We start from the raw sequence: 12,000 nt of genomic DNA on the forward strand, positions 1-12,000 counted from the left end.
TAGCATGGATTTTGGGCATCACTGATGAGATGGAACAATGTCATGTCATTGCAGTTTTTACGAAAACACCAAACACGATAGGTATTAGAACTTATAACACTTAGTACCGTTCATGGGAAGACAGAAGATACTTGTTGACATTAGATTGGAATGTCTGCAGATTGTAATTTTTGGGAAATGAATGTGAGGAAAGCTGTTCCAGACGACCGAAGTTTAAGAGATAAATGAGGAAGAGAAAAAGCCGGTTTTCTGAGTGGAACCGGACAATGAATGGATGCTAACTGGTTGCATCAAGTGCCCGGGTTGTTTTGGAGGAGAGTGGGGGAATTATAAATGCTAAATTCCGAGGAACAGTGAGCATGGAAGTACCTACAAAAAGGCAGGCAGCAGAAACTGAAGGTATATGATACAGGGAGTGGAGAGGCTTTATACGAGATGGGTCATTAATTAGCCTAACTGCACTCTTTTGAATAGAGTCTAGAAGCCTCTAGAAGTCTAGAAGGTTTTCGGGCACCACACCAGTTGTTGGCACAATATTCCGGGGTGGGCGGATTTGTCTGTCTTCTGTCGTTAGACCGATAGAGGCAGCTAGTGGAGTATATTAGGTATAACAGGTGATGGTTTACCAAGATCGTCGATACAAGATTTAGAAGAAAAGTAAGATGCTAATAAGTCGGTTTTATCTTTAGTTGACGATGCAGCAGAAACTGATGGCAGCATAGATGGACAGAAGTTGCGGCAATAGATTTGACAAGAAACCAGAATGCTCGGTTACCATTTGGACAAGAAGCAAGTATTCTACGCTTAATCTGTTCAAAATGAAGTTTGGACGGTTGGGATTGATTAATAACTGTTTTACAGTTGCTGCGAGATATAGTATGGGCAGAAAATAAAACTGGATATTTGGATAGAAGCTTACTGCAATGGCTACTTTCTTATATTAAACAGCCTTATCACACTTATTGGAAGACCAAGGTTTAGATAAACGACGAGATTTCACGGTCTACCCCGGAATAAAGAATTTCCTCCCTACGAGAATAACATCACCCACAGATCTCTGAAAATATTGGTACTAAAAGATTTAAAACAGTAACCCAACTAAGAAAAAGAAAGAATACAGTCTGGGAAGAAAACAGTTCTTCTCAGATCATTTCATTTCATTTCGCATTGTTGTTATGGTAAACGAGACGAGGCTGAGAATGACCATGAAAAAGAGGCTCCATTGGAGAAGAAGCTTTACTGATTTGTGATCTGAACTACCTAGAGGGCCAAGGACATTGGTCATATAATTTTAAGGGTTGTTAGTGAGTAAAAAATAAGGAGAATTGGTTTTATGGTTTGGATTGTCTTGTATTCTGATAGGTAAATGAACAGGCTGTTGTAAGTTCATCAGTACTGAAATTGCAAAAGCATCGGTAACTGGATCCGTGTAGCTAGGAAACTGAAACCAGCTGGAGATGTGCACATTAAAATCACAAAGAAAATTATTGTAGGTGGGAGAATGATAGAGCTACAGATGAGTTTGATAGAATGGGGTAACTTTCGATGCTTTCGTCCATTTACTCATAATAGATATCCTTGTCATATTAATCATTATTTATTTTAAAAAAATGATTTAAAAATGTCATTTTCAGATAAGCATGAAAGGTATCTACAAAACAACTACATTCGTATTTGAGATGGCTTCTTTTCCCTCGACGATAAGCTATCCATTTACATCGTTTCTTTATACTGCATATAATTGAGGAAACAGCTGTTATAGACGTCGTTTCCTGCAAAAGAAAACAGTTCTTCCAATAGAAATTTTCAGCATTTTCTTCTCAATTGATTTTGCAAGATGTCGAACACACATTAGTAAACTCTGAAGTAGAAAGATATTTAGAAATTGCAAATGTTAATTTGCAAATGCGTTATTGCTGGCAAAGCGAATAATTTCCAACATTTTTTTTCACTGTGAAATGGTTTGTAATGGCTTGAACACCAGAATTTTTATTGCATAAGTTGCTGTTCTGTTAAAATTCAAAGCACGCACGTGACGAAATCTCCTGGTGGCGATTGTTTGATTTTTACCTCAATAAACTTGGAAAATTAATGAGCAGTACACTGAAGAGATTTACAGTTCCCAAAAAAATTCCTTGTTAATGATTTAATTTTATGCATTTCCATAAATCGTGTCCCCTGGTGTTCTTAGTTTTGATTTTTCCAGTTAAAGTCATCCTTTACTGCAAAAACTGTATCATATTTACTTTTCACATTAATAATTAATCCTTCATAATTAACGTTGTGAATTTAACGCTAGAGAAAAGTTAATTAAGGTTTTTTTTGTGTATTGTATTCTTTGGCTAAGTTGTGTGATACGGTAAGCTAGTTTTCCATTACGTGTTTTGAGCTGACAACAAGCGAAACTGTATGCTGGGATTTGTAACGTCAAAACATGTTTAAAGCATATTTTAAAAGTCTGTGTAATCTCCAAAGAATTTTAAGTTGCATAACTTTATGTCATAATTCTTTCTAATAGTCTTTAATGGTTTATTGTTATAACATAGCTTCTGATCAAAATCTTTTGATGGTTTATTATTATCATCTTCAGCAACTCACATTAAGAAAGGCGAATGAATGTTCTCGTTCTTTTTTGAATTTGACACAGTCCCCTTGAGTACTGGAGGGAATTGGCCGCATTGTATTGTATTACAAAGGGCAGCGGTACCCAGTGGGATCTGTTAGAGATTGTTATAAAGGATATTTATGACATTTATATTTATTTTAAGACAGAATTTTTATTAGTTAAACTGCAAGAAGTAAGCAACTATTGATATGTGAAAATATTTAAGATATTAAAAATCCTTTCAAATTTAATACCATTCAAAACGATGTACACCAGCTCTTCACAGTTTGACAGTCAAGCGGGGCCCAGACTGCTTTGATCACCGATCACAACAGATAATGGAAAAAGGTGATGGCTGTAGACCTGAGAGGTAGTCACCAAGATACATTCAGGGCGTTGTTTAGCCTCCTGTGTCTTCATACAGGATGAAACTCCTATACTCCTGCAAGTACATCGAAGTCGCAGTCTGGTTGCTGAATTCTATTCAAATGTTGCTCCTGCAGAAATCAGTTGGAATGCACAAGTCTGTGGTTTATTGGCGTTGGTGAAGACCGCAGGGCTATCCCAGGCACAGAGATCCCATATGTTAGGGTCACTATTGGTTCATAAGACCATTTGTAACGTGAATACTATCGTTCTTCAATTCGTTTCGGGAGCTGGATCAGCTCCATCGATTGTGATTTTGCAATGGTCGTTATCTGTGATGCTAGCTTAAGTTTAGCTATTGCCCACGAGAGAAGCTAGTACTCTGCAGCATAAAATCCCAGCAAGTGTGGTTGGAGCTGACGGTGCACCCATATTTCAGTCCTGTACAGTAGAGCTGTATAAATTTTAGTGCGTATGTAGTTTCAATTAAGTTTGTAACTATGGACAGGAAGGAAGTGGTTCTGGATGAGCCACCTACAGCGATTCATTCATTTTTTTAGAGGGAATCAATTCGTCGATGGAACTGTGATGTAGTGTAAATGTCTGTTTACATTCCTGATGGCATATCCTTCAGGCAAACAGATTAAGATGGTAGGACACCGCTTCAAGAACAGATTGAGCTGATTTTGAGGGATTGATCATTAGGCAGAACTTAAAAAGGAATGGATTTGGAATTTGATTCAGAACTGATGATAGCTTTAGTGAATGCACGAGTATAAATTTAAGTCAATGAGTTTCTAGTAAGCGAAAAGATCGGTTTTTAAGACCATGACCGAGTTAGTAGAGAGAACTATACTGGTGAAAATTCAAAAATATATAAAAAATAATAAATAAATAAATAAAATAAACAGTTCAACTCAATACACAAAAATATAACATAACAGCAAATACAACTGTTATAGATAGAACTGCTGTATATGGGGGTTTGAACACGCTAAACAATAAATGTTAAACATATAATACTGGAAACACTGACCATCCATCTGATTAACCTCTGATTTTTATTCTTCAACTTCACACGCTGGTTTTAATATCATTCATCATAGCTATCTCCTACGATTTCTCATGCTTTTAATTCTTCATTAGCCACATCTGCATGGCATGCCCTAAGATACTTATTACAGTTCACTCGCCAAACTGGCGATACCGGCATATTAAAATTGCATTATCTGCACACGACGGCCAGTAATTGATCTGCTAATGCTACGGTTCGTTTCTATTGGCCCTTGGTGTCTAACTAAGCAAAATCCATTCTCGGAATACCAAAACAGTTGGCAGAGCGTAGTTCCGATTTTGCTCTATTATACAGCCCGTTATCAGTGAGGAACAAGTTAACTGTCTATTAGTGATCCGCTCTGTTTAATATAGATGAGTAGATTTCTCACGCGTCAGTTAATGTTGCTTGTTTGAAATTAAACTTTAAACTTCTATCCGGATAAGGCTAATGAAGGTAACCGAAGGGTTAAGTGAAATCAGAGTAGTATTCGTAGAATATGTATTGGCATACAATAAAACGTAGGAATGATTGAGCCATTTTTTTCTTAAAAGTTGAGGGTATGTTAATTTTAAGTGGAACTTTTCCATCAAATCTTTGTATTCTTCTCCCCATGGGGACCTTATTTCTGAACATTTGCATTTCACTAGTGTTCCGTTTTGCTCCAAAACAACTAAGACTGAGGCGTTAGTTTATTGTCTGTAACTTGTGTGTTCTATGATTGAATCGGTTGTTTTGCTGGAAATAAAACCAGAGTTTCCGGTAGAAAAACTACACATCCATCCATGGGGATTAACTAACTCCAACACAGTGTGACAAAAACTCTTAAAAATTCCCCTTGAGATGGGATTCGAATCTAAACCTTTCATCATCATCAGCCATCCTTAATCCACCGCAGGACGACCTCTCCAGCAACTTTCCAGTTCCTTCTGTTTTGTGCAATGGCCATCCATTTGCTGCCCACGGACTCTTCAGTTTCATCTTTCCAACTCAGTTATTGTCTTCCTGGTTTTCTTTTAGCTCCTCTTGGGTACTATTCTGTTATTTTCTTAGACCATCTGTCATAATGTCCTCGAACTGTGTCAGTTCTTTAGTTTTGATAAAGAATGTTCTTTACTTAAGTTTGTTGCCCAATCCATGTTTCTCTTCTTATCCAACAGCCTGATTCCTAATATAATTCGTTCCATTCTTCGCTGTGTAATTCTCAACCTCTCTTCAATTCTTTTGGTGAGTGCCCAAGTTTCACTTCCTTAGGTCATGGAAACCTTTCCATAGTATGAAGAGGAAAGCGCTCTCGATCACTGTGCTACGCGCGAGGACATTTATGAAAGCTTAGCCAACCCCAGTAGTCAACATCATTTAATATCCTTATTAAAAAATAGTAAAAGTCAATCTTATTTCTCTATTAGTAGCTTGAAAAAAAAACCCATATATTAATTCGAATAAACCATTATGTTGTGGGCCCATTGCATCATTATGAATTGACAGAATAATAAAAACGGTTCAATGGAGAAATAAAATCTACCTTCCGGTTTCTCTGAAATCGAGTACCTGCGTAGAATAATGTTTCTAAGTCAAGATAATACGTCATTCAAATGATAACCTGCGCGCACATCCTAACCTTCAGGACTTGAATTTAAAATGAAGCACTTCGCGAATCGTTTCCATGGCAACGAGTAATTAAGTAGAATACGTTATGATGCAGATGCTTTGTTGCCATGGTAAAGGGGGTGTTGCGGAAACGAAGTCATAAATGCATCCTGTTATTAATCAGGACCACTCAATTTTTGGAGGAGAAGTACGAATAATTAAAGAAAAACTTTTATAAGATTTTAAACATTAATAATACATGTTCCACTCCTTCAAAATATAGATTTCTCTTAAGTGGCTTTTGTTTTCATGGCATTCCAGTCAACACGATGAATCGTGTCGACTAGGTCGCTATGGAGTGCTGTTTATAAACGAAAATGCCATTCCTCTCCTCCCCGAACCATGGAAAGAAATTCGAAGGGCTCATAGTACTTCCAATTTCTTTCCAGGAGGAGAGGAATGGCTGTGTAATGTACCTATTTACTCTACTGCGCTTAGGAAGATTAGATTACATGGACTGCATCTGCAGCCGGATAACTCTTGTCTGTTCTCACTGGTTCGAAGTGGGAACAGTTGGTGTTGACACAGATGAATTGTTCCTAGCTTGACTGACACACTGACTTACTTTTGCGAGAGCCGCTGTTCACAGGCCTAATCATAATTCCAGGGTAAACCCTGCATTCCGTCTCCATGAACGTTTAGTCTGCGCTTGCGTAGCACTCTTATTATCATCACGGTCCTCACAGCTGGTAGAAAAGGCTCTGGTTCGAAAAAACCTCATTGGTGATGCTAGTGACCACGCCTGAGAGTACGAGGACAATCTCACGCGTGGATATCAAGGTTCCTCCACCCCCCCTCCCCTTTCTGGCAACCCCAGTAAAACAGGAAAATTTATGGACATAATAAACTTGGGGCTGAGAAGGTCTGTCTCGGATGTCCCGAATATGAAAGTTTTTTTGTATGGACGTTTAAAATATTATCACGAATGATTTGTTGGGACCTTACCGAGCAGGATTTTATTTTTGTACTTCCAGTCTATAGTAATTTTAACGGATCTTCATCTATACATTCTACAGCGGAAGAGCATTTTGGTAGGAACCGATGAGAAAAGGTTGGTCGGTTAGGCATGGTTGTCGGGTCCCACCGTATGGTGCCATTTTTACAGTCACGATGAACACCTTCATTCAACTTAAGGACTGCAGGAATGGTTTACTGTTTTGGAAAGAGTGAAGCAGCTTGTGCGTTGCCTGTCCACCATGACGGTATAGTGGTTTCACCATTTCGATCGGTGGCCACGAAGCCATGATCCTTCCTGTGGGCTAAAACCGATTAATCAGAGCTTAGTCTAATATGATTCATCTCAACTCAAATAGTCCGACAACTGCCCATGGATCTGATACACTTATCAAAGGGCTGAAATCATATTAAGCCATTGTGGTTTTCACAAAGCTAGCAGTCATCGAAAAAGATATCTGCTCAATGAAAAATCCAAACTACTACCTGCGTAGAGAGTTCAGTTTCCTTGTTATTTCAAAGATCTACCTGTTCTACAACACGTCTTGTAACTTTTGAATAAATTCGGTAAATTTTCTTAACCAGAAATAACTTAAAAATAACCGAATAAAGTAAAAGATAGGAAGAAGAGAAAACAAGAATAAAGTAGGATATTGTCCTAATTTAATTGACTCGATTTGAACCTCAGCACTCGTGAATTTTCCACCTGCTTTTGTTTACACGCGCTCACTCCTTCCGCGAATAAAGTTTATTGTAAAAAAACAAACCACTCTTAGCTCATGTAATAATAATTATAATAATAAAGTACAATTACAATAAAACAATAATAATTGGTCTAATATATCAAAGTTTTCAGTAAGAAGTTGTTATTTTTCGAGTAGTTGGAGTTTCGAATTGAATTTCCATATCGTTTCTAAATTATTACGTTTCGAGGTGGTGATGATTTCAGTTAGCTCATGTTTGGAAGTCCGTTTGAACTTTAGGTGCTTAGAGATGTTGGCATTTCGTATGTCGGCCTTTTGCTTAATGGGCGGTTTCATTTCTTCGCTGTTTTGATTTCATTTACTTTGATTGTCGCTAATTTGACTTAAACCCCAATAATTTTACTTTTTGCTCTCTTAAAGTCGGTCTCAGGCAAAGAGCACAAGGTTCCCCACTCCTCCTTTTCGTCCAGCAAAGCAAGCGGACTGACTAAAGAATACACGCAATTTACAGACATATTGCACAGGAGTGGATAAGGTTGTTCTCTGGTAGCCCTAATTTAGCAATATCGTCTGATCTTGAAAAGATAAATAGCAATTGACAAACAGTAAATAGTTAATAGATAACTTTAAGAATGCTTATTCAAATCTTTAAGCCAGTATCACTAAATGATTTAAGGATAATCGAGAAAAACCCACAAAAAATTAAAATTATACGCAAAATATTTAAAGAACTGATTGAGTTGGTTGTCATTAGAAACAGCGATACTCGACCAATCTCGTTCTGCTGTTCCAACAAGTGTGCTTTGATGACCGTTTATTTCAGGATAGAATTGTTTCTTCGATTGTATACTCAACAAACTGCTATTTCGATCTGTACAATGTCTTCCTGTCTGAAGAATTAAAGAAAAAAAAAAAACCGTGGGGTGGAGAAGTTCGTACAATAATTTTAGCTACTTGTGAGGTTTGAGATTGGCAGATCCAAAGCAATAAAAAAATAAAACAGAAAAACCTTGGAGCCATGTGTTTATTCTCATTCAGATGTGCTCTTCATATGTCCACCGAAGTTCTCGGTATGTTTCATTTTTGTTTTCTGATATCTTCACCGCGTCCTGGCGATCACGTTTTATGAGGATTTTATTCGATAACTTATTCCACCCATTCTTTTAGTTTCATACCAACAATCAAATACGCTACAAAAAAAAAAATTCAACAGTTCAATTTGCTAAGTGATCAGTCAGCTAGCTCACTGCAACTTCTCCAGATGGCTTATATCCCGGTGTTGGTCTTAGATTATTTCTTTGTTATCCTCAGTAAGCAACTTACATTGCAGAATTGCCGACTTCTAAGCCTTGAGATGGCGGTTGGAAGCGGTACGTGATCAACAGCACGAAGAAATCCAGTATCGATTGTGCTGACTATCCCGGCTAAGATCACTTAAACATATTTGTACGAGAAAATATAAACTCGTGTAACGTTATATGGGATTCGACGGAATCACTTAGAATAGCGTCCAGAACCCAAATGGACAAAAGCAATCTCGCGCAATGTAATGGAAACCGGATGCAGGTCCAAGTTCCGAGAAGAATGAACACCCACCCGCTACTTATGTGTGGGTTTCTTTATTGCTCAGAACAGTTAGAGGTTATTGGAGATCTACCAGATGCTGCAAACAAATACTGCATTGGCTAATTTTCAGTCGTCCTTTCACACCATGTGGAAAAGGCTTGGGTTTGAATCTCATCTTGATCGGTGGAATTTCGAGTTTTTCCCAGCACATTGGCCGAATTAGTCTGACTTAGGCCAGGAGTACATTTTCTTTTATTTTATTTGTTTCGCCTGGGGAGACAAAAACGATGACTTTTTAAGACAAAGGAACATCGGCAACAAGGGCCACTGCGTGATTTCTCTTATTGGACAGCCTCACTTGAAATTTGACATGATTCTTCTGAATAAAGGTAATGACTTCACTCCTAGAGGAACTTTCCTGTTTTACGATTTTGCTGTGACGACTATGACGCCTATTTTGTTGAATGAAAACACCAAGTTGAGTTTCAGAAATGTAAAAACAACATAACCCTCGCCTTAGACCGACTGTTTTAGCAACAAGGCCAAAAAAGCCCATAGAAATCCGCGCTAACTTGGTGAGATTCAAACCTAGGCATTCTCCTCACGATATTTAAGAACAGCAATCGTGTGCGTGTACGTTAAACACCATGCAACTAAGGCTATGGGGCGTCAGAATATTGTATCTGTTTGCGTTCGGTTGGTTTACAATTTGCTGGACGAATAATCCGAGTTTCCTCTAATAAAAAACCCGAATTATTAGATTCGACTGACATATTGTTGTTTTTGAAAGTTTTTTATACGCATCAGCAACTTAGGTTATATTGTGCCAAATATAAAATCTGTAAATTGCGTATGTTCTGGTCGATTTGCTGTTCGCTGGATGAAACACCAGAGTTTCCGGTAGGAAAAATCCATGCTACCCTTGCCTGAGACCGACCAACCCAGCGATATTGTGAAATATACCCATAACAATTCATCGTGCCAGTGCGTCATTGACGGAATTCAAAGTGAAGTCTTTTCCACTCGGTGCGGGAGGACGTGATTCTACCAACTGTGCTACCCAAAGACGTCATATGCGACTGACATAAGAGAACATTTCCTGCCATCGATCCTGTTTAATTTTTAATACTCTGTTTTCTGATCAAGCATTGTCCTTCTGTTTACGAAGAGTCTATTATACTTGGAATCCTTCGATCTCAAAGATTTGTAGTCGTTTCTGCTTATAAAGCAGTATAAAACGTTGAGATTCAATTATAGACCTATTACTTTAATGAATTATATAATAGGGGGCCCGAAACAATTACCTTTATATTGTACTGCTTATTTTTATAAAAGGAATACAAGATGCGTCATGGATTCCTAGGTAAGGAAAGCCAATACGAAGAAGGTAAATCTTTCAAGAGGATCTGGCGTATTTAAAAATGACTGAACGTCTTATTACAATCTTTATTGATTTCAGTAGGATTTCGGTTGAGTTAATCAATAAATGTTGTTTTTTAAAGGGATCTGTACGAAATGACAAGAGTATCACATGTTCAGAAACGGTTTTCAAGATGGAATGGAGCAGAAATAGCACAATGATCCATTTTAAAAATAAGCAATTTATTATCTGAAGATTAACATCTTCTGAAACCAACAGTACGCATTTCTAAGAGATCTATGCACATTCCCTCAATCGTATAAATCATTGTTTATAATTAGATGCTGTCAGCAAGGGTTGGCGTAGCCGAGTGGTTAGGAGCGCGAGTGCACGCTCTTTGAGTGGACCGGGATTCAAGCCCGTGACTACTAAATACGATTGATATTTGTATTGATTGATTTATTGTAAACTCCACTGACCTGGTGGTCGTGCCGGAGTATAAACAAGAATATAAACAAAAGCAAGCACTGCGTTTATTTGGACATAGGATAAATAGACAAAAAGTTAAATCTTACTCGTTCTGTATACTGCATATAATACTGTACAATACAACAATAGCAAATAAATAAATCTTTATTGTGTTACAACACAATATCCCATCATGGCGACAAGTACCAGAGGTTCACATGTGGCAGCTTGAGAAAAACAGAATAACAGCATTCCTGTAGAATTAGAGTCGGTTTATTTTACAAGAATTTGAAATGGTCGAGGTTCTAAAAGATTCATTTCTAATCCGCTTTATGCCAAAGTTATTGACCATTGCCAGTTTGAATTCGTGCCAGAGTACACGAATTCCCTGGGAGTAATTGTGCAGTCAGATATAAAGTTTTCTGAGCAATGCAGACAGGCTGCCAGGGCAGGTCATGGGGTTATGTCAATGATATACAGGAATTTTGCTAGCAGGAAAAAAGGAGGTGATTGTCCCACTGTATAAGGCAATGGTCAGGCCACGCCTTGAGTACTGCGTACAGGTCTGGAGGCCTCATTTTAGGAAGGATGTAGATTTGCTTGAGTGTGTACAGAGAAGGGCAACAAGATTGGTGAGGTGAATGAAGGGATCCTCTTACCAGGAGAGGCTAAAGTTCTGCAAATTGTAGCAGCTGGAGACTAGGCACCTGCGAATTGATCTGTTTGAGGTGTATCAGGCTTTGAATGGGTTGGCACGCTGAATTCTGATGGGATTCTTCCTCTTGCTCAGATTATGAGCCTAAGGGAGTATAAAATTCAAATTGAGGAGGTCAGATGTAGAATAGATGTGCGGAAATTTGCCTTTAAGCCAACGGGTGGTTAATTGCTGGAACAAACTTCCATCTGTCGTTGTGAAAGTTTATAGATTAAATGAATTTAAGGAGGAACTGGACAAACATTTAGAGGGAATTGTTTTGTATTTATTTATTATTATTTTTTTTTGGCTGATACTGCATAAGCTCATACACTTGCTTTCTTTCATCATATGCCACTACTACTATTACTACACCAATTTCTGACCTCCAGATTTTTCTGAATAATAAAAATATTAAACTCGTTTAATTACTCTAATTGATCTTTTGATAAATGTAAATATGAAACAAAATCTCTCTTAATACCGTGAATAAATCGAACAGACCTGAATAACGAATAAAGAATAATAAATAAAGAGCTACAATCCAAAAGAACAGCAATTTAAAACAATGGCATGGTC

At 37.8% G+C, this 12,000-nt stretch overlaps 1 protein-coding gene across 2 annotated transcripts in view; it reads left to right on the forward strand.

Moving 5' to 3' along the window:
• LOC150090971 (zinc finger CCCH domain-containing protein 10-like) overlaps window positions 1–12,000 on the forward strand; it is a 1,521,236-nt gene that overhangs the window by 558,846 nt on the left and 950,390 nt on the right. The gene's annotated exons all lie outside the window — the stretch shown is intronic.

The sequence above is a fragment of the Mastigoproctus giganteus genome, chromosome 1 (genome assembly GCF_048544385.1).
Source record: "Mastigoproctus giganteus isolate SK-2022 chromosome 1, ASM4854438v1, whole genome shotgun sequence".
NCBI lineage: Eukaryota > Metazoa > Arthropoda > Arachnida > Uropygi > Thelyphonidae > Mastigoproctus > Mastigoproctus giganteus.